Genomic DNA, 27,248 nt, shown 5'->3' with positions numbered 1-27,248 from the left:
GACTCAATTTACATTGAACTTTTCTTTTAAAAACTTTGAACATATCTGCAGCTCACTCTGCTCTGCAATAATAAACATCTTCTCTATAAACCTGTCAGGGTTGAAGCCTGTGACTCCCTTTGAGAATAGAATCTCAGGTTTCCTGCTGGTAAATGATTCCAAGGTAATTTTTGCAGTGAATTTCACATATTCAGCTGAAGTGCTTACGATGAAAGTACCGACAGTGAACACCTTCGGTTTGCTACATAAATAGAGATGTATGGTTCTAATTTATAACATTAACCAATTTGGGGAAATTAAGGCAATGTAACGATTAAATTTGCCTGAGATGGATTATTGGTCAAGAAATTACTATGATGATCACTGATGCAACACATCACCATCTAATGAAGACTTATCCGTATCATCTTTAGTCAGTCCTGATTTAACAATACAAGAAAGTTTGAGATAAGAAAAACTCATTTGGCCACCAGTTGATTCACCCACGGATCTGTGCATCCCAAAATTCTTCCAACCCTTTCAATTTCCCAAGGAAAGCTTTCATGTGGATTTCCCAGACTTCAATGGAAACAGAAACGGAGGTGTAAAATTAGCTGCCTATTCACTGTTGCGGGGTTTACACTATTGCACGGAGTCAAGGTCTACTCATTCCATTCATTAGGAAGAAATAGCAGGCCTGTGGGCTAAACTCTGCAAAACTGTCCCCTTAACCCCACTCCCCCTTCTCCTCTCTGCTTCTCCTTCCACCTTTAAAACTCCAGTTAAAAGTAAACTCTTTGACCATACCTTAAATCATCTCTTCACATAAGCTTGAAAATCATTCCTTTTATCCTCTGAAGCACCTTACAATGTTTTGGTTACATCAAAACAATATAAAATACAAGAGGGGGGGGTGGGGTGAGATTGAGCTCAGTGTGTTTGGAGAGCTACAAGGCCACTTAAGCATTGATAGTTGCATCCATGTGGTGCACGCACTCTTCTGACGGAAGGTGCACCAGACACCATCTTCACAAAGGTATTTTTGCATGCGTGCACCCAATTTCTACCAGCTGCAAGCTGAGCTGGCAAATAATGATGTTAATCTGCACGTAACACTGATTTGTGTTTGATTCGTTCATGGGATGTGGGTATCGCTGGCGGAGCCAGCATTTATTGCCCCTCCCTAATTGCCCTTGGGAAGGTGGTGGTGAGCTGCCTTCTTGAACTGCTACAGTCCATGTGGTGTAGGTACATGCACAGTGCTGTTAGGGAGGGAGTCCCAGGATTTTGACCCAGCGACAGTGAAGGAGCGGCGATATATTTCCAAGTCAGGATGGTGAGTGACTTGGAGGGGAACTTGCAGACGTTGGCATTCCCATGTGTCTCCATTTAACACCAGCACTGTCACTTTGGAGCTCTGTGCTCCAGACAACACCCTCTGTTAAACTTACACAACTGAACATGATGTCAAATTGCATTTAGGATCCCCCACCTGTGCTATTTAAGTGGATTAACTATTGATTTATTTTTACCAGCTGTTGCTGCAATCTTATGCCTTTTGGGTGCTTTCTAGAGTTGCTTAAAACTTCAATAGCCAACAGGGAGTGGGGTGGCAGACACTGAAGGACATTTTTGCTTAATTATTGGCTTCTGCACAGACAATCTGCTCCCAAACATGGGTGGACGAGTAGACTTTCTTCTTGGCATTGAGCATGAATGGGGCAATTAGAGAGGTCATACAGAATAGCACAATCTGCTGGAAGAAGGAGGAGGAGGAAGTGGAGAAAGGTTCTCAGCAGAAGGCCGCATCCTCAAAGCGAGTTTAGGGTGAAATTCCCCTACTGGAATCCTTTCAGTGACCAATTCCTGATTCTTTCACGTGGAAATTAATTCCTATCAGTGTGAACTGGGCAGAAGGAGAAATCAGCATTTCAGTGCAGTGACTATTTTTATGTCGGTAAAAGTTATATTCAAGTCTTCCAGAGAAAAATTCTACAAACAGTAATGAGCTAATCATTTGAGGGAGGAATGGTCAGACTAACAGGAGGACTCACTGAATTTCTTCTAAAGTTGCCATGGGATCTTTTGTACCAGTAGAACTGGGTTTCTTCTCCTGGACCTCCCCTTCAACATTGTGGCACTCCCTTGGTATAACAATAGAGCATCGGCCCAGATTATTTGCTCAAGCCTTGGAGTAGGGTTTAAACATACCACCTTCTGACTCTGGTTTATTGTTCATTCTTGGATACAACGCTTATACGAAGTAAAGACACATTCTGATTCCAAAGGAAAATGAGGCCAATTTACAAGAATGAGCGGTGACAATGAACCCAAGGAAAATAGAGTCAAAACCCAAAAACATAGCAAACCAGAGCACAGTATGTGAGACCGTAATGGACTGGAGTCACAGCAGCCTCACTTTATCCTTATGATTTGAAATTAATGCTAATGCTGGGCCACCTAGCTAGAGTCTAGAATGGAGAATGCCTGCGGACATGCACTTCCAACAATAATGGTTCGAGAGCAACCATCTCCTTCTGTCATCTCTAGACTGTGGAGCATTCCCACTGTAAGTCAGTTAGGGTTCCTCTTGGCCTCCATCTTCCTTTCTTTTGAAGGCTAATGCAGAATTCTTCAATTACTTTCAGGCATGTGTGTTGGTCGAGGGGTGGGGGTGATGTTGGGGTGGGGTAAGGGGAAGGTAAACATCAGTGGTATCTTTGAAAGTCTCCATTGATTATCCTTGAGTTCTTGACCAATGCTATGTAATTTGGGAGTGTCATTTGACAAAGTTAACTGATTTGAATAACACAGTGCTATTACGGCCCAGCAGTTGGTAAAGCTGAGTTATTTAAAAATCCCAGAAGGAAACTTTAAACTGTCACAACCTATATTTTTAAGTGGTATGTTTGAAATGCAACTCTAAATTCAGGAATCAGACCACCAGTTCTTGTGAGGTTTTATATAAAAATACACAAGACATTTATTAATTTACACAAGTTAAATCTATACACATGGCTACAAATTACTGCTATCATAACTTTTAACAAATTCCCAAATTAATCTCCACTAAGGCAACAACAACCCATAGACTTAACCAAACATCAGGCAAAGCATTTTCATCTTACGAATTCAAAATGAGGTTCCTTTCACTTTGGTTCCTGTGGAGACAGTTGGAGGCTTACAGCTACTTTGATCTTACATTGCCTCTGCCCTGCACACGTAAAGCTGCTGAAGTTATACCCAACACAGCCCATTGAATGTAAATTCTCATTGTATCACCAGCCTCTTTGAACTCCACCCCTTCTAACAATAAAACCCCTTTCATAGTACCAACTTTATTAATGATATAAACATATTACTTGGTCTCTGCTAACTAGGTGCCAGATTTTACCCCCATTCTTGAATGCTCTATTCAAAAAAAATGCAAATGCACTCTACCTCTCTTACATCTCAAAACTAGTACATATCAAAGCACCCAGACTAGCTGGCTTTCATCCAATTACGACACAGCCACAGACTAGACCTCTGTTTTAAAAGACAAATATTTTCCAATAATATTATATACATTAATAGCTTCATGAACAGTATAGAGTCATCAGTAGGTCCATACAAGTCCAGACTATTGAGCAGTACAATGGGTACACATGACTATATGTTGATCATTTACAACACATACGACTGACCTAGTGAGGTTACCTCTGTACTGTCTCTCTTCTCTCTTCACTCGATCATTGGTTGCAAAACTTTTACCTCAGTTCCTTTGTAGTTTGAAACTCTCTTCACCTCACTCTACCTCTTTCCACAATCAATCCAAAACCAGTTTGATCAAGGTTTCAGCCAGCTATCCTAACACTCTTCTACTTACTGCTCAGTTGCCATTGTTCCTCCTGTAAAGCACGCTGTCATGTTTCATTATATGATGAACAGGATTGCAATGTAAATTGTCATGTGATCCAGTTCTGTCTCTGTTGTTCTTCTCAGTTGTCAGGATGGACTAACCTCATTTGCAAACATCACCAATGAAATGCATCAATGCACTAATGCACAGATTATGGTATTTTTTTCTTCCAATGGGATGTGGGTGTCACTGACATGGCCAGCATTTATTGCCCAAGTCTAATTGCCCTTGAGAAGGTGGTAGCGAGTTGCCTTTATGAACCGCTGTAGTCCATGTGGTGTAGGTACACCCACAGTGCTGTTAGGGAGGGAGCTCCAGGATTTTGACCCAGCGACAGTGAAGGAACGGCGATATATTTCCAAGTCAGGATGGTGTGTGGCTTGGAGGGGAACATCCAGGTGGTGGTGCTCCCATGGGTCTGCTGCCCCTGTCCTTCTAGATGGTAGTGGTCATGGGTATGGAAGGTGCTGTCCAAGGAGCCTTGGTGAGTTTCTGCAGTGTATCTTGTAGATGGTACACACTGCTGACACTGTGCATCAGTAGTGGAGGGAACGAATGTTTGTGGATGGGGTGTCAATCAAGCAGGCTGCTTTGCCCTGGATGGTGTCAAGCTTCTTGGGTGCTGTTGGAGCTGCACTCATCCAGGCAAGGGGAGAATGTTCCATCACACTCCTGACTTCTGCCTTATAGATGGTTGACAGTCTTTGGGGAGTCAGGAGGTGAGTTACTCATCGCAGGATTCTTAGCCTCTGAGCTGCTCATGTAGCCACAGCATTTATATGGCTAGTCTAGTTCAGTTTCTGGTCAATGGTAACCCCCAGGATGTTGATAGTGGGGGATTCAGTGATGGTAATGCCATTGAATGTCAAGGGGCAGAGGTTATATTCTCTCTTATTGGAGATGGTCATTGCCTGGCACTTGTGTGGTGTGAATGTTACTTCCCACTTGTCAGCCCAAGCCTGGATATTGTCCAGGTTTAGCTGCATTTGGACATGGGCAGTCACTTTCACCTCACCTCTGGAATTCAGCTCTTTTGTCCATGTTTAACCAAGGTCAGGAGCTGAGTGGCCCTGGCAGAATCCAAACTGGGCATCAGTGAGCAGGTTATTGCTGAGTAAGTGCCGCTTGATAGCACTGTTGATGACCCCTTCCATTACTTTACTGATGATCGAGAGTAGACTGATGGAGCAGTAATTGGCTGGGTTGGATTTGCCCTGCTCTTTGTGGACAGGACACATCTGGGCAACTTTCCACATTGCTGGGTATATACCACTTACCAGCCCAAGCTTGAATGTTCTCCAGGTCTTGCTGCATTTGGATTTGGACTGCTTCAGTATCTGAGGAGTCACGAATGGTGCTGAACATTGTGCAATCATCAGCGAACATCCCCAGCTCTAACCTTATGTTGGAGGGAAGGTCATTGATGAAGCAGCTGAAGAGGGTTGGGCCTAGGACCCTCCCCTGAGGATCTCCTGCAGCTATAACCTCGGACTGAAATGATTGACGTCCAATAACCAGAACCAGCTTCCTTTGTGCTAGGTATGACTCCAATCAGCGGAGAGTTTTTCCCCTGATTCCTATTGACTCCATCTTTTCTATTGCATTATAGCATTATCAAATCAACTCACCATTGAACCAATGCTGTCAGCTGTGACTCAGTAGGTTAAAGTTCCCAGCTCTGAGTAGGAAGGTTGTGACTTCAAGTCCCACACCAGATACGGATCTCATAATCTCGGCTATTGGTTCTAGTACATGACTAAGGCAGTGCTGCACTATCAAAGATACTATCATTCAGATGAGAAGTTAAACTGAGGCCCCATATTCACTCATGGATGGACACAAAAGATCCCATAGTATTATACAAAGAAGAGCAGGGAAGTTCACCTTGGTCCTGGTCAATATTTATTCCTCAGATTATTTGCTCTTTATCCCATTGCTGTTTGTGGGAGCTTGCTGTGTGCAAATTGGCTCCCCTATTCCCTGGATTTCAACAGTAACTGCATTTCAAAACAGTACTTCATTGACTGTGGTCATGAAGGGAGCTGTAATAATGCAAGTGCTTTCTAAAACACTGTCTTCTGGAACCTGGGTTCAAATTCAGTGCAGACTGATGCCATTCTTCATCAGAGGCAGGAGACCGGGCTAGCACATTGTTTTAGAACTATCTGCATGAGGACCAAGACCTGCCTGATGTTTTCTGACCCACAGCTCATCATTCCTTTCAGGAGCTACTCACTTCTGCCAGCCTAGGCAATGTATCGATAAACGTTACTTATCCTATCAGTAATTTAAGTGAAAAAGAACAGTAAATTTTTTGGCTCATGGTTAAAAACATTTGAAGGAAAATTCACTCACTGGGTCCTTGGGTAAAGTGTTGTATTTTGAGCTGATGAGAAGCTCAGCTACTGGACAATGAGAGGAAAATTGGATGAGTCAGTCTATAACAGTGAGAGAACCCTGCAGTTAAACTGGTCATTGTTCAGGAGCATGAATGGGGTCCATTGTTTTCATTTTTAAAAGTCCCAGGATTTTGTTCAGTTTTAATTTTAAAAACCCAGGTGAAGGTTGATGGGGGTGGGGGAAATCATTCTGGACATAAACTAGGAAAAGGATGTCACTCAGCAGGAGTATGCGCTGCCTGATCTGGTACTAAGCCCCTCAGACTAGGAAGATCCCAGTCTGTGCTGAGTTTGTACAGCAACTGGAGGGGGCTATAAATGGTTTCATCATCTTGCATTGATTAGGGGTGAAATCAGACACAATACCCCCTTTCAATCACTGCCCACTGATCTTAACTCACACCAAGTCCCATTCCTACACTGGCTTCTGATCCAGCAATGCCTCTGCTTTCAAATTCTCTTTCTTGTTTTTAAATCCCTCAACTGCCTCACCCCTCCCTATCTCTGTAATCTCTTCAACCCCACAACTTCCTGAGATCTATGTGCTTCTCCAAATCTGGCCTCCTGTGCACTGCTGGTTTTAGTCACTCTACCAGTGGCAGACGTACCTTCAGCTGCCTGGGTCTGAGGCTCTGGAATTCACCCCCTAAACCTCTCCACCTCTCCATCCCTCCTTCCTATCTACCTCCCCCTCGCCCTTAAAACCTACCTCTTTTACCAAACCTTTGGTCGCCTGCCCTAATGTCTCCCCATTGGTTCAGTGTCAGCTTCATTACACTTCTGCAAAGTGTCTTGAGATGTTTCATATTGTTAAGAGGTGCTACGTAAATGCACATTTTTTTCGCCAGCAAGGGCCTATTTGTAGGTATTAATTGAGGCCAATATGGGACTTGACTTGGCTCAAAGTAGGGGCTTTGCTGATCCGTTTTATTCAGTGATTTATCGACCCAAACCAGAGAACTTTAATTGTCATGGAGAAATAAAAGTTGGCCTCTTCCCCTTCCATCCCAGTACTCTCCTGAATTTAGCCCCTGACTTAACTCCTGCAACCTTCATTGAGAACAGTGAGGCGCTCATGGGACAGAAACTGAAAAAAAAAACATGTGACTGGGCAGGAAAACATATCAGAAGTGTTCTCGGTAATCAGGCATGGAAACCACTCGCCAACCAGATTTGTTTTTTTTATATTTTGATTGCCCAGTTTATATAACCAGCTCTTTGTCATTTAAACAGCTCCTGCTTGACTGTAAAAGAATTGTATAATATTGTGGGTACTTCTAACAAAGCATTTGCTGTTCATGTCCTTAAATTAACCTCTTTAGAAAGGAATTGTGTCCTTTAATCGCCTGACTACTCAACTTCGTTGCAATCTTTATATCGTCACTTTTCCCCACTCCTCTCGTTCATTCTCCCGCCCTCCCTCCCTCTCTTTAATATGGTGAGTAGTATTACAGTATAGATCCATGTGTATTGACAGCTCAGTCTTTTCCCACTGGACTTCATGAGACGGTTTCTGAATCGTGTGGCTCTAGTCGGGGGATCATGGATCACATGTTACGACCGGGATGAGAGGAGTGCGCGAATTCTCAAGCCCCACTACTCCGGAGGTTGTGCCATTAATTTAAATGTTTAATTTTCTCACCAAAATGGTCAATTGTTTACCTATACCTCTAGTGCCCAGAAGGAAAGGGACTCTGGCCCAGGCTTCTTTCAAAACCCAGAATGATTAGTTTATTTTAAAACCAAACCACTTTTTACAAGTTGCAAGTACTGGTTAACACAAAACTGTAATCAAGAAGTATAACTATCTACCTCCTAAAGAATTCCCCCAGCACACACACAGACAAACAAAGGACAAACAAATAGAGTCTCTCTGCAGGGATGGGCTTTAGAGGATGGGTGCTATAAAATAATGGATAAAGTCGGCAGGGTCTTGACGCTGTCAACGTGGAGTTCCCTCATGTAAAGATGGTCCCATTGGACATCTGGAAGTTCCCACCACTGGTGTCAGCTTTGCAGGTCCAAATGCAGACTGGATAGACTCAGACAAGGGTTCTCTGGCTGCAGGTTGATAGCCAAACACAATTTTAGGCAAGGTGGAGAGAAGGAGCAAGCCAAGGTAGCCTCCCTTCCTCAGCTTGTTCTCCCACAAGACTGCCTTCAAAACAAGAAGCTTAAGTTTTTTTCCTCTCTCCCATGTGATTACCTTTTTGTCTCCCAGCTTTTCATTAATTAAAGATCTTTGCAGTTCAACACAAACAACTCCTTCTCAAGCACCATGTAGGTCAAGTGATTTCTGGGAAGAGGCCTGCTTGTTGACAGTTCCAATATGAACTTATGACCTCCTTTTAAAAGAAATCCCAGGTTTGCATCCACATGTCCAGATCCTGCCAAATCCTTCCATTTTGTAAAAGAAAACTTCAGTCTTGAGAGATATGGTTCTAACACAGATGAGACTGACCTCCAATGCATGAATACTTTCTGGCTGGGGGAATAAGAACACGATTTAGCAGCAAGAGTTGTGGATTATTTTTTCCCACTTGCCTTCACCCCAATTGCCACTTTGATCTGGGATCAGCTCACTCAACATAGATGGGGGTCAAACTCAGCAACATTCTGGCCTCTAACAAGCCAGGTGAGGTGTTAACCCAATGACAGGTGAGAGCACACATTTTATATTCTTATATGTTGGAAACATGGGTGTTTTTGTTTTGCCTGAGTTTTTAAAAAAATCTCCTTTCCTTAACCTGGTTTGATCCTGCAACTCTAATTCCATTCACATTTTCCCAGGACCTGTCACCAGTGTCCCATCAGTGGGGTACCTGGATATGCCCCCCAATTCTCCAAGTATGGTCAGAGGCTAGGAATCCTGTAGCGAGTAATTCACCTCCTGACTCCCCAAAGCCTGCCCAGCGTCTACAAGGCACAACTCAGGAGTGTGATGGAATACTCCCTACTTGCCTGGATGAGTGCAGCTCCCACAAGAGAAGAAGCTAGACACTGTCCAGGACAAAGCAGTCCACTTGGTTGGCACCACATCCACAAACATTCACTCCCTCCATCACCGACGCACAGTAGCAGCGCGTGTACCATCTACAAGATGCAGTGCAGGAATTCACCAAGGCTCCTTAGAGAGCACCTTCCAAACATACAAGCTCTGCCACCTAGAAGGACAAGGGCAGCAGATAGATGGGAACACCGCCACCTGGAAGTTCCCCTCTAAGCCACTCTCCATCCTGATTTGGAAATATATCGCTGTTCCTTCACTGTCACTGGGTCAAAATCCTGGAACTCCCTCCCTAACAGCACTGTAGGTGTACCTACACCACATGGACTGCAGCGGTTCAAGAAGGCAGCTCACCACCACCTTCTCAAGGGCAACTAGGGATAGGCAGCAAATGCTGGCCCAGCCAGCGAAGCCCACATCTCATAAATGAATCATAAAAATATATAAGCTACCACTTTCCTTCATATGGCTCTGATCAGCTGACTAGAAATTGTTCCTTATCAATATTTCTCCCCATTTCGTGACACGGGCCATTCAGTAACACCAACCCTAAACTGCTTAATTATAAAACATTCCAGGATTCGGATCGGTGTTGTCTATTTTACGCATGGCTGCACAATGATCCTCATCATGAGGTACCAATATTTAAGCTGATGTATATCAGTATTTAAGCAGCAAGTGCGGTTTGATTCTGTTTAGTGGCTTATGGTAAATTTCAACATCTGTTAATATTTTTGTGGTAAAATAATTTTAGAAATATGCAATCGTTGCAAACTTCAATTCTGTTTAAGGAGAGTAACAGATTGAGATGAGTGGGTGCAACTCACTCACATCTGCCAAATCCTGAATTAATCACTTAATTATTATACAAGCATCTGAATCCTACAGAAGGAGGTCTTTCAGACAATCATAACTGTGCTGCCTTTTTCAAAGCGATATCTAATTAGTCCCACTCCGCTTTCTGTTTCCCCATAGCCTTGCAAAATTTTCCCCTTCAAATATTTATCCAATTCCCTTTTGAAAGTTACAATTGAATCTGCTTCCACCGCCCTTTGAGGCAGCACGTTCCAGGTCACAGCAACTCACTGTGTAAAGAACAAATTCCTCATTTTATCCTGGTTCTCGTGTCAATTATCTTAAATCTGAGTCCTCTGGTCACTGACCCTCCTGCAAGCAGAAAATGTTTATGTTAACAGGAGTCTGTTACACTGAGTAACAGGGAGTTGGGAGTATGTTAGACAGAGTAACAGCAAGCTAGGAGTGTGTCACACTGAGTAACAGAGAGGTGGAAGTATGTTAGGCAGAGTAACAGAAAGCTGGGAATATATTAGACGGGGAAAAGCGAGCTAGGAGCTTGTTAGACAGAGTAACAGTGAGCTAGGAGTGTGTTAGACAGAGTAACAGCGAACTAAGAGTGTGTTTCATGGGGTAACAGGGAACTGGGAGTCAGTCCGTGCTTCCAATTTGCTATAAAAGCCTGTTTACAACTTTGCACCAGATGTTGAAGCAATAAATCACCCCCACCCCACACACGCTCAGTGACACTTTCGAAAGTGTGAACTTAAATTGTAAATACAGGGTCAAATGCAATCACTTCAGTTGGTGTTAGCATGTTAAGGTGAAAGGAATGTTACATCAGACAGGGGTGGAAGATATATCAGAGAGTGTCACTATCAGTTTAAAGGAGGAAGGAGATGTAGAGAAGCATAGAGGTTTAGCAAGTGAATTAGAGCCTAGACAACTGATGGCACAGTCAGCAATGGTGGAGTAATGAAAGTGGGGAATGGATAAGAGGGCAGAATTAGAGGTGCACAGAGATCTCAAAGGGTTGTAGAGCTGGAAGGGGCTACAGAGAAAGGGAAGATTGAGGTCATGGACGGGTTTGAAAATGAAGTTGAGAACTTTTAAATTGAGACATTGCTTAACTGGGAAAGGATGCAAAGTCAACTCTAATGATAACAAAGACATGAATGAGGGTTTTAGCAATAGATGAACTGAGGGACGAATGAAGTTGGACAATATTATGGAGGTGAAAGTGGATATTCTTTGTGATGGTGAGTCAGACACTCAGAATGTGAACAGTTTGATTCAGCCCGTAACACTGGCCAGGGAGGCGAATGCAGTCTCTAATGAGGGAATGTAATTCATGTTGGGAAACAACAATGGCTTCGGCATTCCCAGTGTTTAATTAGAGGAAATTTCTGATCATCCAGAAGTGGCTGTCAACAAGCAATGAAGCTCCTGTATGAAATGAATTTCATTGGTTTCAATTCTGTTAGAAGTGGACATGGGACACCAGTTTTTCATTAATTGCACTCTCACTCAGAGAGGCAATCAGAATGGTTGTTATAGGAAACGGCACCAATAAGCATCACTGTCCTGAGACCAAGGCTCAGATATATTGACAAGATGGTGTAGATGGAGCTTTACTCTGTATCTAAACCCTGTGCAGTCCCTGTCCTGGGAGTGTTTAATGGGGACAGCGTAGAGGGAGTTTTACTCTGTATCTAACCCCATGCTTTACCTGTCCTGGAAGTGTTGATGGGAACAGTGTAGCAGTACTTTTACTCTGTACGATATCTAATCTGCATTGTATCTGTCTGGGGAGGTGGTGGTATAGTGATATTGTTGCTGGACTGATATTCCAGAAATCCAGGGTAATGCTCTGTGGACCAAAAACAAAAATAGCTGGAAAAATAGCAGGTCTGACAGCATCTGCGGAGAGAATTACAGTTAACATTTCGAGTCCGTATGACTCTTCATCAGAATGCTCTGTGAACCCTTGTTTGCATCCCACCATGACACATGGTGAAATTTGAATTCAATTTAAAATCTGGAATTAAAAGTCTGATTGTCATAAAAACCTATCTGGTTCACTAATGTCCTTTAGGGAAGGAAATCTGCTGTCCTTACACATGACTCCAGGCCCTCAGTAAAATGGTTGACTCTTAAAATGCCCTCTGAACAAGGGCAATTAGGGATGGGCAAATATATGCTGGCCTAGTCAACGATGCCCACATTCCATGAATGAATAAAAAAAATGTGCTTGCAATTGAAATATGTTTTTTTTTAAATATTGCATTGGGTTCCACACCCATACATAAATGTGCCTGGTCAGAAGCACTAAGTTCCAGATACTGTCTAATGCGTAAAGCACCCTCGTTAGTCAGCTGCCCCTGTGCCACCCCTAGGTTGATATTTTGTCCTTTACAGTTGTGAATGAGCTGTTGGGGTTGGTTGCACTCTTGCCTCTGGGTCACAAGGTTTTGGGTTCAAGTCTCACCCTAGGGCTTGAGCACACAAATAAAGGCTGACACCCCAGTGCAGTACTGAGGGAGCACTGTAGTGTTGGAGGGGCTTTTTTTTTGGATGAAGTGTTAAACTGAGGCCCCATCTGCCTGCTTGAGCAGATGTAAAGGTTCCGATGGCACTCTTTTGAAGGAAAGTAGAGCAGTTATTCTCCTGGTGCCCTGGCCAATATTTATCCATCAATCAACATCCCAAAAACAGTTTATCTGGTCATTATCACCTTGCTATTTGTGGGAGCTTGCTGTGTGCCATGAGCAGTAAATGCACTTCAAAAGTACTTAATTGGCTGTAAAGCACTTTGAGACATCTGGTGGTCATAAAAAGTGCTATGTAAATGCAAGTTTTTTCTTAAAAGACACAACTAATTCAATGTGCCGTATGTGTGGATGCTTATCTCTTTTTCTGTTGTGGTTAAAGGCACTGCCCAGTTCTGCACTGAACTTTACAGAGCCACCAAATTTCTGGATTAATCCCTGGAGTTAGTCCATCAGCACTGGGAGCAGGATTCAGACACTACAAAAGCCAAAGACATTTTGAGCTGGGAAAATGAAGATCAAGAATCCATCAGGACACCTACTCCTGATTGACTGAATTTTGACCCAATCCCCACTAAATTACTGATCACCCAACTTCTGTCAAGGGCCTATCCTTGGCACCCTCCCATTTCTCATCTATATGATGGCCTTTGGGGACATCATCTGAAAACACAACATTCAGTTTCTATGTGTACATTGACATCACCCAACTTTACCTCACCACCATCTCTATCAATCTCTCCAATGTCTCTGAATTGTGTGGCTGCTTGTCTGACAATCTGGCATTGGATGAGCAGAAAATTCCTCCAATTAAATATTAAGGAGACCAAAGACAAAGTCTTTTAACCACCCGCGCCCCCTTCCCCCCACCACAAGCTCCATTCTCCAGTGGGAGGCTCTATCCCTCTTCCTGGCAACTCTCTGAGACTGTTCACAGCCTTGCTGTCCCATGTAACCAAGATGAGCTTCAGACCATATATTACGCCATCACTAAAACTGATTATTTACATCCCTATACCATCGCCAAACTTTGCCGCTGTCTCCGTCCCTCCACTGCTCAAACCCTAATTTCTGCCTTTGTTACTTGTAGGCTAGACTATTCCAGCACATGTCCTAGCTAGCCTGCCATGTTCTACACTCCATAAACTTGACATTAACTAAAATTCCACTGCCTGTGTCCTTACTCACACAAAGTCCTGTTCATCCATCATACCCGTGCTCAGTGACCTACATTAGCTCCCAGTTAAGCAATGCCTTTTATTCAAATTCTCCTCCATGCCTCCATGGCCCTATCCCCTCTCTATCTCTGTAATCTCCTTCAGCCCCACAACTCTCCAATCTCTGCGCTCCTCTAATTCTGGCCCCTTGAGCATCCCCGATTTTTATCACTGTACCGTACCTTCAGCTGCCTGGGCCCTAAGCTCTGAAATTCCTTCCCTAAACCTCACTGCCTCACCACCTCTCTCTCCTCCTTTAAGACATTTTTTAATATCTACCTCTTTGACCAAACTTTTGGTCATCTGTCCTAATATCATCGTAAGTGGCTCAGTGTTGTATTTTGATTTATAATGCTCCGGTGATGTGCCTTGTGAAAGTTAAAGGTGCTGGATAAATACAAGTTACTATTATAGCAAAGTGTACAAAGCATAACATGGTACATTTTTACAGGATGAATAGTGAGGCTACACATTCTCTAGAACATTTGAGTCTAAGTGGGGTAAAGGAGCAAAGGAATCTGGGGACACAGATACATAAATTATTAAATGTAGTGATGCAAAATAACAAGCTGATAAAAAAAAACAAACAAATAATCGAGATTCATTTCTCAGAAGTCATGCTAAATTGTATGGGATGTTGGTTTGACCACACTTAGAGCATTGTGAACAGTTCTGGTCCCCATATTCTGAAAAGGAGATAGTGGCACTGGAAAAGGTGTAAAAAAGATTGACAAGGGTTGATAGAAGAATTGGGAGGTTGAACTGTCAGGAAAGTCTGCACAGGCTGGAATTCTTCTCTCTAGAAAAGAGGAAGCCGAGGAGTGACCTGATCGAGGGTCTTCAAGAGTATGAAGGGATTGGACAGGGTAGATGTGGAGAAGATGCTTCCATTCACCAGAACTAGGGGTCATAAATATAAGATAGTCATAATAAATCCAATAGGGAATTCCAGAGAAATGTCTTTACTCAAGAGAATGACGAGAATGTAGAACTTGCTCCCACAGGGAGTGGTTGAGGTGAACAGTATAAATACATTTAGGGGAGAGATGGAAAAAAACACATGAGGGAGACAGGAATAGAAGGATCTGCTGATAGGGTGAGATGAAGAGGGGATGTGGGGGGAGGTTCTTGTGGAGCGTCAACACCAGTACGGAACAGTTGGGCCGAATGGCCTGTTTCTGTGAGGTAGATTCTATGTAATTGTGATAGGATTCTCTGATACTGTTAGTGGGATCATGACCTGGTTTTGCCATTGTAGGTTCTCTAACTGACCACCGGCACCAAGCAGGAAGCATGTTCAAGTGGTGAGGGACCAGAGGTCTAACAAAAACCACAGCAGCCAGAATGCACTGACAATGTTTAAAATATCCACACGTCTTTTATATAAACTTAGAAAAACTTTGGTTTAAGCGGGTCAGCCTTTCTATTATCGGGTTAAAATCTGATTATCTGCAGCACTCCTCCGAAACCCCTCACCCACCCCCCCACCCCCCCCTCCCAACCCTCCGTGGTGAGTTAGTGTGTTGGTGGTAATGTCACTTTATCAGGGAGATGGTCAGAATCCCAGCTGATGCTGTCAGGGAGCTGACGAGTAAAACTGAGCAGCACCTGCTTTAGATGGATTACGGCTGTTGGCGAACATTCTCCTCACCCTCACGTTGTTTGTGTGTAAGACCCGAGCCCTGAGATTAAGGCTGCTCCTCACGGTGAGTGTGTGTGAGAGTCTGTATGAGAGTGTGTGTCTGTGTAGATGCGATGGGATGTCATACAGAACCGTGGAGCTCTCTGTGTCAGTAATTAAAGGAGCGTGGTGAATAACAGGAGGAGGGACTGAGAGAGAGAGCAAGGCAGAGAGAGAGAGAGAGGGAGAACAGATCTCTTTTTAAAAAAAAACAATGCAATCCAATCGTCCCAGGAGCATGCTGCAAATAGTGGAAAGAAAATATATAATATAGGAAGAAAATTGCATCACACACACACCCCAGCACAAACAGAGAGTGTGTGTGTGTGTGTGAGAGAGAGAGAGAGAGAGAGACAGACAGAGAGAGAGAGAGAGAGGGACTTCGGCACAGAAGCTGCTGCAGGCTATTCGAGAAAGAGTGAATCTTTCCATCCCTCAACATTTTCCCATTGAGTTCTGGAGTCCTCATGATTCTGGGTCATTGAGAAGGAGAGAGAGAGAGAGCCGAACCCGCAGCTTTTCACACAGGTTAGTGACTTCTTCACAAAACCCACTTGCGATAAGTTTCATTGCTGGGTGTGGGTGTGGGGGGGGTGGGGAGGGTTGGAGCGGGGGGTGAGAGAGACTTTTTAAAGTTTTCGCAACTTAAAAGTTTTGTGGATTGAATTTTTCGAAGAGGGATTTCGTTCGTCTTCAAAAAGTTACTGTTTAATGATGTGGGGACAGGTAAAAAAAAATGCTTTCATTTCCACAAGTTTCCGAATTGTGTCGATTGTTGGGTTTGAGTCGGAGGTTACAGACCATCTCCCAAGTCTGCTGAAGTTTGATAGGTTTTTTTTTGGGGAGGGGGGGGGGGGGATGGTGGGGGTGGGGGGCGGTGGTAGAATTAGGTTTAAAATGGGAAATTGAGTGCGGGGGAGGGGAGAGGAGGGTGGTTGGGGGAAGAGTTGAAAGTCCCGATTGTGTTTGGGAGATATTTAGGGGGATGGGATTCATTCTGATTCGGGTCTAGTTCTGTTTGGGGATTTGCTTCGGGTTTTCATTTTGCAGCTTTTGGACACGGTTGCGAATTCTGTTTTTTTTTTGAGGGGGGTGGGGGTGTTGAGCCGCGGTTGCAGTTTGACTTGTTTGCTTGTTTTCTAATAATTGGTCGTTTCCCCAATATTCTCTGGCCTGAAAGCCCGCTGAGCCGATCACACTGTGGGGGAGCTTGTGGTGCCGGGTCTGCATTTTGGGGACTGGCTGAGTGAGACAGCATGTGCTGCTCCCAGCTCGGGCAAACCTCCACACTGGCTGGGACTGCTGGGGGTGAAGATCAGACTGAAATATCAAGTCATGGTCAGAACAGGGTCTGTGGCGAGAGATTCTCCAATGTGGGCGAGGAATCTCTGGCACTCTTTTTTTTTGAGGGGGGGTGGGGGAGGGAGGGGAGTGAGGTTTGGGGTCAGTCTGGAAGGAATTGCCATTGTCAATTCATCTCCAACTCACTTGACATGTGGTAGTTCTGCGGAGACAGTAAATTATCGATTTTAGTTGGGCTGAGGCGGCCGCAGTTTGTTAGCCGGCGAGAGGTGGGGGGAGTTGGGGGGTGGGGACTTTTCGCCGTTTTGCTTTTTTGAGTTTAAGTTTTTGAGTTTAATGTTTTAGTCCGAATTTAGTCCCCCCCCCCCCTCCTTCTTTCCCAAGTTTGTAGATTGAGAGGAGCTACGGTTTAGAGGGAAACTCTGGGCGCGTTCCCAACTCCTGCAGCAGCCGGGGAGACAGGGGGACACTCTCCAGACAAGACCCTCCTTATTACCCCCCCCCGAGGGGGGAGAGGGGGGTAGATCCCAACAAGCCCCCGCTTTCCGCCGTTAAATCGGCTGATGTGCGCCATCCCGGGAAACTTTCTTCAATAAAATCCACAATCAGTTCGTTTCCCCCACCCCCCACCCCAACATCCACCCACCACCCACCCACCCCTCTCTTTTTTTCCCCCTTCGGTGAAAAAGAATCAATTCTCTCATTGCCAGCCCGAGAATTCTCTCTCCCTCCCGGTGCCGGCTTCTGCATTTCCGTTCTTGCTGTGACCGGATTTACTGTGATAACTCTTTAACTAGTTTTTAAACGATTGGAGGGGATAATTACAGAGATTTAAACAGAGGCTAATTTGCCTCTGTGTCGCTCTAATAGATCCCAGTCATCGGGTGTTTTTTAAGGAACAGGAAAATGAAGAAGTGCCGAACTTTCCGCACAATCCCCTGGCGCTGCAGCCGAAACTGGGACAAACTTTGGCGCTTTTAAGTTTCTGAAGTTTCAACTCGGAATCATTCTGTCTTTTTGTGTGGTTTTTTTCCCCCCCCCCCCCCAAAAAATCGACATTTCTCGATTGGATCGAGAGAGCCCGGATCGAGTTCCACCTCCCCTCCCTGTGTTTAATGTGTATTATATATTTTTTTTAAAAATCGCTCACCAATTGCGCGCGTGGTTTCCTTATAATTATGAGAAGTCGAATTCAAAGTGATTTTGAAATAACTATTTGCGATACCTCAGTTGAGGGAATTTTGGCGATTGCCGCTGGAGGGGTTGAAGGGTGGAATTTTTCCTGGGGAGTGTCTGGTTGTAGAATTTCCTGGAGGATAGTGTGAATGAGGAACAATCGGAAAGGAGAGGATTTCGGGGATTATAAACTCCCAGCAACTTCTCCCAAACTGAGTCTGACTATCACAAAGCTCCTGGTAATAATTGTCAGGATTTCGCAAGTTAGACCCCCCACCCCCCTCTCTCTCTTTCTCCCCCCAGCCCCTGTGTGTGAGAGGAAACTTAGAGACACTGAGAAACAAGAAAGCTGTGTCTGAATGTTGCCCTCCGCTCTCTCTCTCTCTCTCTGTCTCTCTGAAATACCAGAAGCGGCCGCCTTCAACCTCCTGTCTTTCTGCTTTTTGTACTTACCGCCAGCTCAACTCTCCAAGCCCAAGTTTTATCGATGTGCAAACTGTCTAAAAATGATCACGGTAAATTTCCAGCGAGTAATTTCCCAGCACTTGCTGTGATCCAGCCAGTCCTGCAATAATCTGAACAAAAAAGGTTTAAGTGTCAGGTGGGGATCCATCGCTTCCTAAATTGCGAGAAATTCTTGGGAGAAACTGACCTTTTACCCTCGGGGGGAAAAATGTAGGGGCTATAACCTTACTCTGGGCCGAATATCAGTCCATTTGTTTATATAGATAGAAATGTGCAGTTAAGTAACCTTTTATTGGATAGATTGATGGGAGTGCTGCTTCGAGTCAACCTCCAGTTACTGTTCTGAAGGCAGCAACAAGAGAAACACGTTGATTGCCCGCGGCGCTGAAGTGAGATTGGGGAAAGGGTTAAACTCGGAATGTCCCGAGACCCCATGTGAATGAAATCTGTGACCGGCGCTGGCATTTACCATGATGTAAATCACGGCTGATCCCAAACGCTTCACGTGTGAGCACGCATTCTGTTTGTGAATATTTCAGTATTCACACTCAACTCTAATTTGATCCTATTTGAAAGTATCTTTTTTAAATTGTGTTTTAAAAAGATCGAGCACTATATATATATATTTGAGTTTTAAAACGTCAATGCGCCTAATAAATGGAGGATGTTATTATTATTCAAAGGCATTTATTTAAAGTGGAGCACGGACTGAATATCATTAATAACGAGATTAATCCGGAGCCGTGACAATCCAGAATTCTCAGCAGCTACATTTCACCAATATAGTTTGTTTATTTGCTGGCAGACCCTTTGGGTGCTGACCCGCCCTCAATTTCATTTATTTATTAAATTCCATGTTCTCAGTGTGGGAATCCCCTCTCTAACTGATTACCAGGACATCTTTGGGTCGAGTTCTGTCCTGGAGTTGAACAGGAGTCTTTCACCTGCACGTTGCTTCTATCGCAGACGATTTTCTCAGGACACAATCAAAGGATCATAACAAGATCCTGAAATTCAGATCCAGTGCTTAACCTCGCTGAAAGGGCAAATGGATTCTTGACTCATTGCAAAAAGATCTAACCGAAGGTATCCCACAGAACGGGGCTTTGCTGTAACATCCCGTTACAAAGTGGGTCAGAAATAATTTGGGTCAGGAATAATTTGGATAGGCAGATTTGCCAAATCCGTCGGGAGTTGCACTTTTTTTTAAAAATAGAAATTCATTTAAATCAATACTATTTTGACCCGGGATTTTTTTTTTCTGCGTGTTTAGAAACAGGTTAAATTGTTTCCTTGTTCCTTTCTTAAAACCTCAACTGACTCTGCAGGGGAATGTCGTTTAATTCAGGACACAAACCCCACATTATAATGTCTGCACCTCCCCCTCCCCCCCCCAATTCAGAACAACACAATTATAATGTCTGCACCCCCTCCCCGCAAATCTTTTCCTCTCTCTGTAAAGCAGTTTGGAAGTGGGAGCGAGCTCTTAATGTCTAATTCGTGAAACCAAAATCAGAGGGGGAAGTGGGTAGTTTGAGATCAGAGCTGTGAACACCACTCACTAGAACCATGGGCAAGCGTGTTGAATGTTTGATTTCCAGAAAGAGTCGGCAGGCTGTGGGCAGTGCATCACCCCCCCTGCCCCCACTACCACCACCCCCACTCACCCCGACCATCGGATCAAAGAGTGGACATAAGTCAGTGAATAAATTAGCGACATCGGAAACTTCGGATGTAGGTAGTGATTCAATGATCTTTCACATGTCAGCAACTGCAGCTTCCTTCAATTTCATTTTATTCAAATCTAACATTTCGTTGTGGAAGGAGATAGTCAGGGCAGCAAGGTTCCAAAGATGTGGTGAACGGAGAAGGGCAGGAGGGAGAGGAAAAGATGAAGGAGAAACTGTTATATAAGAGGAAAAGATTGGGAGAGAGAGAGAGAGAAAGACAATGGAACAATCAAAGAAACAGCGAGTGAGGCTTCGTGTGGGAGAGTTAGAAAAATAGGAGGAGAGAGAGACCGATGGGCAGCGTGTGAAATATAACTTGGGCAGAGTGACAGAGAGAGAGAGAGGGAATAAGGAATGCAGAAAGAGATGGAGAGACAGAGAAAGGGAGGAATGAACAGTCAGCTGTGGGTCACCTATGGTGTATACACCTGCCTTTAGATTAAATACAGGCAGGAGTATTCAGTCAAATCTGGAGACATTTTAAATTTAGTGGAAATTGTGCACTAAGAAGACTGGCCTTTTTTATTAGATTCTTACATTCTTTCAGAGGAGCAAGATGTTTCGCTTCTTAAGGTTCCTTTAACCCTATTGTTGTTTTATTCTGGGTTAGAAATCTTTCCGATGGGGAGTAAAACTTGCTAGCCGCCCACTTACCCTGCAGCCTGATCATTCACTCCCATGTGTGAATCATTGCCATTTATTTTCTTTTTGCGTTTTTCATTTTGCCTCGCTGTCACCTTGCAACAGTTTAATTTTGAGCTTTCTACAAGCTGTTTTAAACCTCCCCCCCCCCACCACCACCTCTTTTCTCCACACCCTCCAAATCATTGCAGCTAGCCGTGGGAGCAGAGAGCTGAGCTGTTGGCATCTGAACAAGGCTTGTTGAAAGCAGGCTCGAGTCCTGTGTCGGCCACTGGTTCAGCGGGCTTTGACAACTTGACATCGAATGGATACAATTCAGATCACCTCAGCCCAAATCTCCCAGCAAGTCACAACAACATCTTAAACTTTTTCAATTATCATTCACTGAGCCCCTTCTGTAAGAATACTGGCATTATTTTTTTTTCAGATTTTTAAATTGAACATCATTTTCAAAACTAATAAAAAATAACTATGGAATAACCCTTTGTCAGAAATATTCAGAAGCTCCGAGGTGGTTACACACTGCGCGCAGCTAGACACTTGCTCCTGTGTAACTGTCTAACTCTCTTTATAAACCAACATTACGGGCTGGATTTTCACATATTTTAGCAGAGCAAAAATTGCTTCAAATTTCCATTTTTTAAATATTAGATAAAATGTCATAAATAGAAAAAAACAAAATGAACATTGTCCTAGAATGTGTAAAATAATTGGTACTTGTGACTCGAATAATTTCCTTCCCACTACACGTTTCTCTCAATAGTGCTGGCGATTAAATTTATTAAATAAAGCCATGGTCCAAAATGTGCTTTTAAAAAGAATGTCTTGTGCAACAACTAATGAAATAATTGGAATAATTGAAAACTGGGTTAAAGTCTCAAATGTTGATTATCTTGGGTAGTTATGGAGGGGTGAACAATTTGTCCCTGTGTTTACGGACTTTGAATGAATGATGAGGGGCGCGCTGGCCGATAGTCAGCGAATTGCAGGATCCACATGGAGAAACGAGACAAGAGACAGTTATCATCCAAACACTGACTGGGAGATGCACCTAAGCAGGTGAAACTTTGCTAAGCGTTCGACTGACCATGAATCAGCTCTCGTTGGTCACACGCTTGCTGTAAACCCTTGGAGATATTTTCCCACTTTCCCCAGATCCTTTCCTGCCCCGAGTAGAATTTCCTTTTCCAAACTCCGGGATCGTCCCTGAATTTCCTCCCATTCCACAACTCTTTGAATGTGCCTGTGTCTCTGCATGAGCCACTTCTACACGGTAAAGACAGCACCAAAATTCACTGCCACTTCCTTGCTAGTTGGCTTTCTTGCGATGGAAATTGATTAATTAACGTTTGTCTCATGATGTAACCCGATTCATAAAAAAAAACAAAACAGCGAGATGTCGAATCCCAGCGAGATGTAGCATCTTATTGTGTGTCTAGGAGTAGAAAGGTCATTGAGAGAAGTCAGCTGTCCTGAGGAAACAGCAGTTTTCAATGTGAATTCGGTCTAATGAAGCCTAGTCTCTCCCCTCCATTTTTCTGCTTCACCTCGGATAAGTTTGAGTGTTTTTTTTTCACTCCCTGCTGGTGGTGAGAGAGTGGATCGTGCAGCCTTTATCGAACCCACCTGATTTTCACTCCAGTGAATTTGGCGCGATGAAAATCGGGCGGTTTTTAGAACGGGCATGCGATCCGCCAGTTTATTCCCGTGCAGTTAGAAGTTTACTCGTTTGTCTCTTGCTGGTTTCAAGGCTGCCAGTTTTTGTCCCAACATCAATGTTTTCATGTGTGAACCTAAACAGTGAACCCTGGCATCATATTGGTCCATGGGCAACATCCCGCTTCCTACTCTAAAGCTGGGTCCTGCCTGAATTTATTTTCCCCCCAAGACTGCTCAGGACATTTGTGGCGCCTCTACATCAGCTCAACAAACCTCCGAAACAATTGAATAAAGCTCTGGCAGAGTTTCACTAATGAAGAGAGGGACAGAGACACGAACCTTCCCCAGCGTTGTCCAGGCGCCCATGATATTTGCCCGCCTGTCAGCAAGGGACGGGGCAGATAGAGCCGTGACATTAAAATGATGGACACGACATACCGGAGCGCTCAGGAAACCCTGAGCCTGGAGAGCGAGTGTATCACATTGGGCTGCAGTCAAGGCAGCTCCTCCAGAGCACCAGTGTACCAGGGGCAGGATACCTGCTCGCTGCGAGAGGGGGGTGGGGAGAGAGAGATGAAAATATAGAGGAAATAATTGGGTAAGGTTTAAGAGAACGAGAGATTTATTCACAAATGAATAAGAAATGGTCAGAGGTACAGCAAATCAAGCCTTAACCCTTTGAGGACTGAGTACAAATTGCAGCTCTTAATTTAGGCACCAGTAATCTCCAATCACACCCATGACACTCGGGCTGGGAATGTGAATCAGATCTTTGATGTGTAGCTGGTGTGAGAATCAGGCTCTTTAACCCCTTCCAGACAAGGCTCGGGCACGATTTTATCCACAGAGCACAGTTTAGTTAATAATATTCTGAAATGATGCAACTCAGTGATCCACAACAGTGCCAGTCCTTTCCTGACTCTCCCAGCTCTTTACATGGACACTTCTACATTCTGCCGACTCCAGTCCATTTTCCTGGCTGGAGACAGAGCGAGGCGCATTGACCCCGCTCCTCTCCATAATCCGAGCCATTCTGGATGTTAGCACATGGATTAGCTATTCATGATGAAGGAGCGACACCAGTCCGGCCATCACTGCTTGTGATCTAGTTGGACTATTTCTTAAAAGTTGCGATTGAATCATTGGAGTGTGAGCTGGGGGTTCGGTTCTATCATTCTTTAGGAATTGTTGTCGCTGAGTTTAATGCAGGCAGCTGTATCACTGGGGTCTGCCCAATGAAATTTCCGGTCTCCAGCATTGCAGTTACAGCTCTGCCCCTGTCACTAAACCATAGACAGAGCAGCAATAATGCCAAAGTAGAGAACATGAAAAATAACAATTAATCTCCCTTTAGAAGACGGCAGCCGCTTCCCCCCACCCCCTCGTCGCCCTTTTAGGCTCATTACATCCTGAACCCCCTTTAATATCCCTTCCACCTTCTAGTTTACTACTATCTTCACTCAAACCTACACAGACACAGGGAGCCTCCGAAAGTGAGGAATTCCTGTTGTGAAGGAGAGCGACTCAGACTGGGCTCTGCCGCTGGTCCCCCCGGGGGGGGTGAGGGGGTCAGACAGCATTTGCACTCTTGTAAAAGCACAATCCTGCAGAAAGTGCTGGAAAAACTCAGCGGGTCAGACAGCATCTGTGGAGAGAGAGAGAAACAGATTTAATTGTTTCAGGTCGAGATGAGCTCACATTAGAACATTGACCTGAAACATTGACTCTGTCTCTCTCTCTCTCCACAGATGCTGTCTGACCTGCTGAGTTTTTCCAGCACTTACTGTCTTTATTCCTGATCTCCAGCATCCGTGCTGTTCTATTTTACTACTCACCGTTGGGTCCGAACATGGATTCACATGGGATTCTTGGGTGAGACGGTGGGAAACAGATTCGCCTCAATTGTAGCACAGGAGGAAAAGCAAACGATTGACGAGTCGGGGGTCAGTTTGCTGCTGCTTGTGTGGCCGGGGGTAAGGGGGTGGGAGAGGGTTCCTGCCTCTCGGCAGCAATGCCCTTTCGGTCCAGAAAGAGAGCGGGAAGTCGTCACAACAATGGTTAAATTGAACAGCCCGAGAGAGAGAGAGAGAGAGAGGAGTTTGAACGGGTTATATGGGGCGCTCAGGGGCTAAACCTTTTTATTAAGGATGGAATTAATGCAGGCCCTTTTCCCCGAAACATTCACTTCATCGTCAACACCCTTCTAGCCAGGGAAAGTGCGCGGGATTTTAAGTGTATTTTTATAATTCAATTTTGAAGCAAGAACAGAAAGATTTTAGAAACAATATTGGGTATGTTGGCCTATCAGATACACTGAGAATGTCCCCCACTTTCCACAGATTCAGTGCCCCGTCTTGTCTCAAACTCTTCCCTGTTTGTTTCAGGAATTCTCACCCTCCAGTCCTATTGCTGATGTGAAAAAGGGCGAGTGGGGTTTGGTGGGGGTGGAGGGACTGCACAAACCGTTACCGTACAGTGTGCTTCAGTCAGGGCTTTAGGGATCTTTTTCCTGATCGCCTCAGCCACTGGGAGTCGAATAAAACCTCAGTCTCTAAACTGCCTATTGAAACCTGGAGTAAATTGCAGTCTTGTACTCTCAATGCAGTGTACTAACACTATAATTACTTGCTCAGAAACACTGGCTGTGTTTTTTTTTAATTCCTTTATTGCTGGGCTGATACGGCTTGTTCTCATTTGGCATGTCTTTTGAATAGAGTTTTTTCATATAAAAAAATCGCTAATTGCATTCAGACGGAGCGCGGCTCCCAGTCGAGGGTTGACAGGTCCTTTTTAAACAATGCTTATGTGCAGCACAGAAACTCTTTATTGTGTTGACTTGACGAAGGGATTATAGTCCCCTGACATTATTAAAGGGAGGGGGGACACGAAACACTGTAATTACATTTGCTTAAAGTATCACCATCTTAACTGGATATTTTATAAAGTACTTTAAAAAATTAAACCGTTCAAATCAGTTCGTCAAAAGGAAATGCTAGATCATTTTCACCTCGCGTTTTATCTTCTAAAGACTTTGCAAGATCATATTACGAAGGGACATTTTGACAAATAATAATATGTTTCGTTTTTTGTAAATTACTTATTTTTGGTGTCATTTTATTTTAAAAGTTGCATTTTGGTTGCATCCTATTACCGCATTTGCATCTTATTAATGAATTAGCTTTTTATTACCTTGATTTCTCTGCTATTCTGTTCCCCCTGTCCCAAGCCCAGGTTTGTGGAGGGCAGGATTCTGGGTTAATTTGAAATTTATAAGTAATGGGTTTGAAGCTGGTCATCAGATGGAATTTTTAACACGAAGTCAACCCTTCCCCCCGCCCGAAAGAGCATTACCCGGTTTGCTAAAGACACCAGTGAATAAATTAGGAGATTGAAGTTTCTCCTGAAGACTGAATGTGTAAATGCAGCGCGTGCTGTGGGACAGAGTCACACAGACCAGAGAGGGCTGTGCTGACTGGGACGCTACAACTAGCCAAATGTTGAGGAGCCTTAGTTCAATGGGTAGCACTCTCCCTTCTAAGTCAGAAGCTTGTGGGCTCCTTGAGACCCGAGCACAGAATTGATTTCAGTGCCAATACGGAGGGAGTGCAGCAATGTCAGCGGTGCCACTTTCAAATGAAGCAGCAAATGGAGGCTTTAGTCTGCCGTCTTCGATAGATTTAAAAGACCCCAGGGCACTACTATTTCCAAATAGAGCAGATGAATTCTCCCTAGTGTCCTGACCAATATTTTTCCCTCACCCAACTTCACCAAAACAGAATATCTGATTATCATCACATTGCTATTTGCGGCAGCTTGCTGTGCACCAATTGGCTACCACATTTCCTATATCGCAGCAGTGACTACCCCTCAAAAGAACTTAATTGTCTGTAAAACATTTTGAGGTTATGAAAGGTGCTATATAAATGCAAGTTCTTTCACTCTAAACAACCCCTGGATTGAACTGGGTGGGTGAGGACACGGGTTAGATATAGAGGGGGGAAAGATTCAGCCAGGGTCCTCACTGCTATCTAAAAATCCCAGGTCCGATCAGGATAGGATTGGGCTCAGATAAAAAGCCCCTCATGGTCGAATATCACTGTGTAGGCCCACACAAGACTGGGAAGTTGGAACAGATGTTAGAGAATGGCAGAACACCCAGAGGTCTGTTCACCTTGCACACATCAATGCTCTAAAGGGTGAGCAGGACAGATTGGGAGTAATGTAGAGTGATTCAAAAGCCTTTAAATCTTTAAGATTTTAAATAGCGTCTGGGAACAATAATTTATTATGTCTGATATGTTTACACTTTGACATCACTGGGCAGACATTCAGAATCTACATCCTTCAGTTTTACAGATCAAAAATTATAAAAGTTTACAGTGCAAAAGTGGGCCATTTGGCCCATTGGGACTGTGCTGGCTCTTTCTTAAATTAATCTAAAACTAATCCCACTGCCCAGATTCTTTGCTTAGCCTGATATTTGACTCCTTTTTCTGCCGGGGTTGTACAACACTCTCTGGGACATAGCATTCCATGTTCCAACAAGCCTCTGTGTAATAAAATGTCTCCTCTCTGCTCATACTCTGTGATTGACCCTTGTCACTGCTCCCCAAAAATATGAAACACTTTGTTTCTCTATTTACTCTTATCAAAACCCTTCATAATTTAAAAAAAAACTACACTTAAATCATTTCTTATCCATCTCAGCCTCATTATCTCAATCTCTCATTGTAACTAGAGTTTCCC

The 27,248-nt window shown here is 44.0% G+C and overlaps 1 protein-coding gene and 1 long non-coding RNA gene across 3 annotated transcripts in view; one reads left to right on the top strand and one right to left on the bottom strand.

Annotated features, from left to right (window-relative positions):
• LOC144683460 (uncharacterized) overlaps positions 1 to 27,248 on the bottom strand; it is a 97,688-nt gene that overhangs the window by 7,892 nt on the left and 62,548 nt on the right. The gene's annotated exons all lie outside the window — the stretch shown is intronic.
• Positions 15,497 to 27,248, top strand: part of foxp4 (forkhead box P4) — a 438,498-nt gene continuing 426,746 nt past the window's right edge. The window contains exon 1 of one of the 2 annotated variants that reach the window (XM_078546502.1): positions 15,497 to 16,056. The gene's annotated coding sequence lies outside the window, so the exon portion shown is untranslated. The remainder of the gene's footprint in view (positions 16,057 to 27,248) is intronic. The other variant, XM_078546501.1, reaches the window with a different exon arrangement.

The sequence above is a fragment of the Cetorhinus maximus genome, chromosome 8, assembly GCF_964194155.1.
Source record: "Cetorhinus maximus chromosome 8, sCetMax3.hap1.1, whole genome shotgun sequence".
NCBI lineage: Eukaryota > Metazoa > Chordata > Chondrichthyes > Lamniformes > Cetorhinidae > Cetorhinus > Cetorhinus maximus.
The sequence above is the reverse complement of the archived record's forward strand: the minus strand, read 5'-3'. Positions and strand labels throughout refer to the sequence as shown.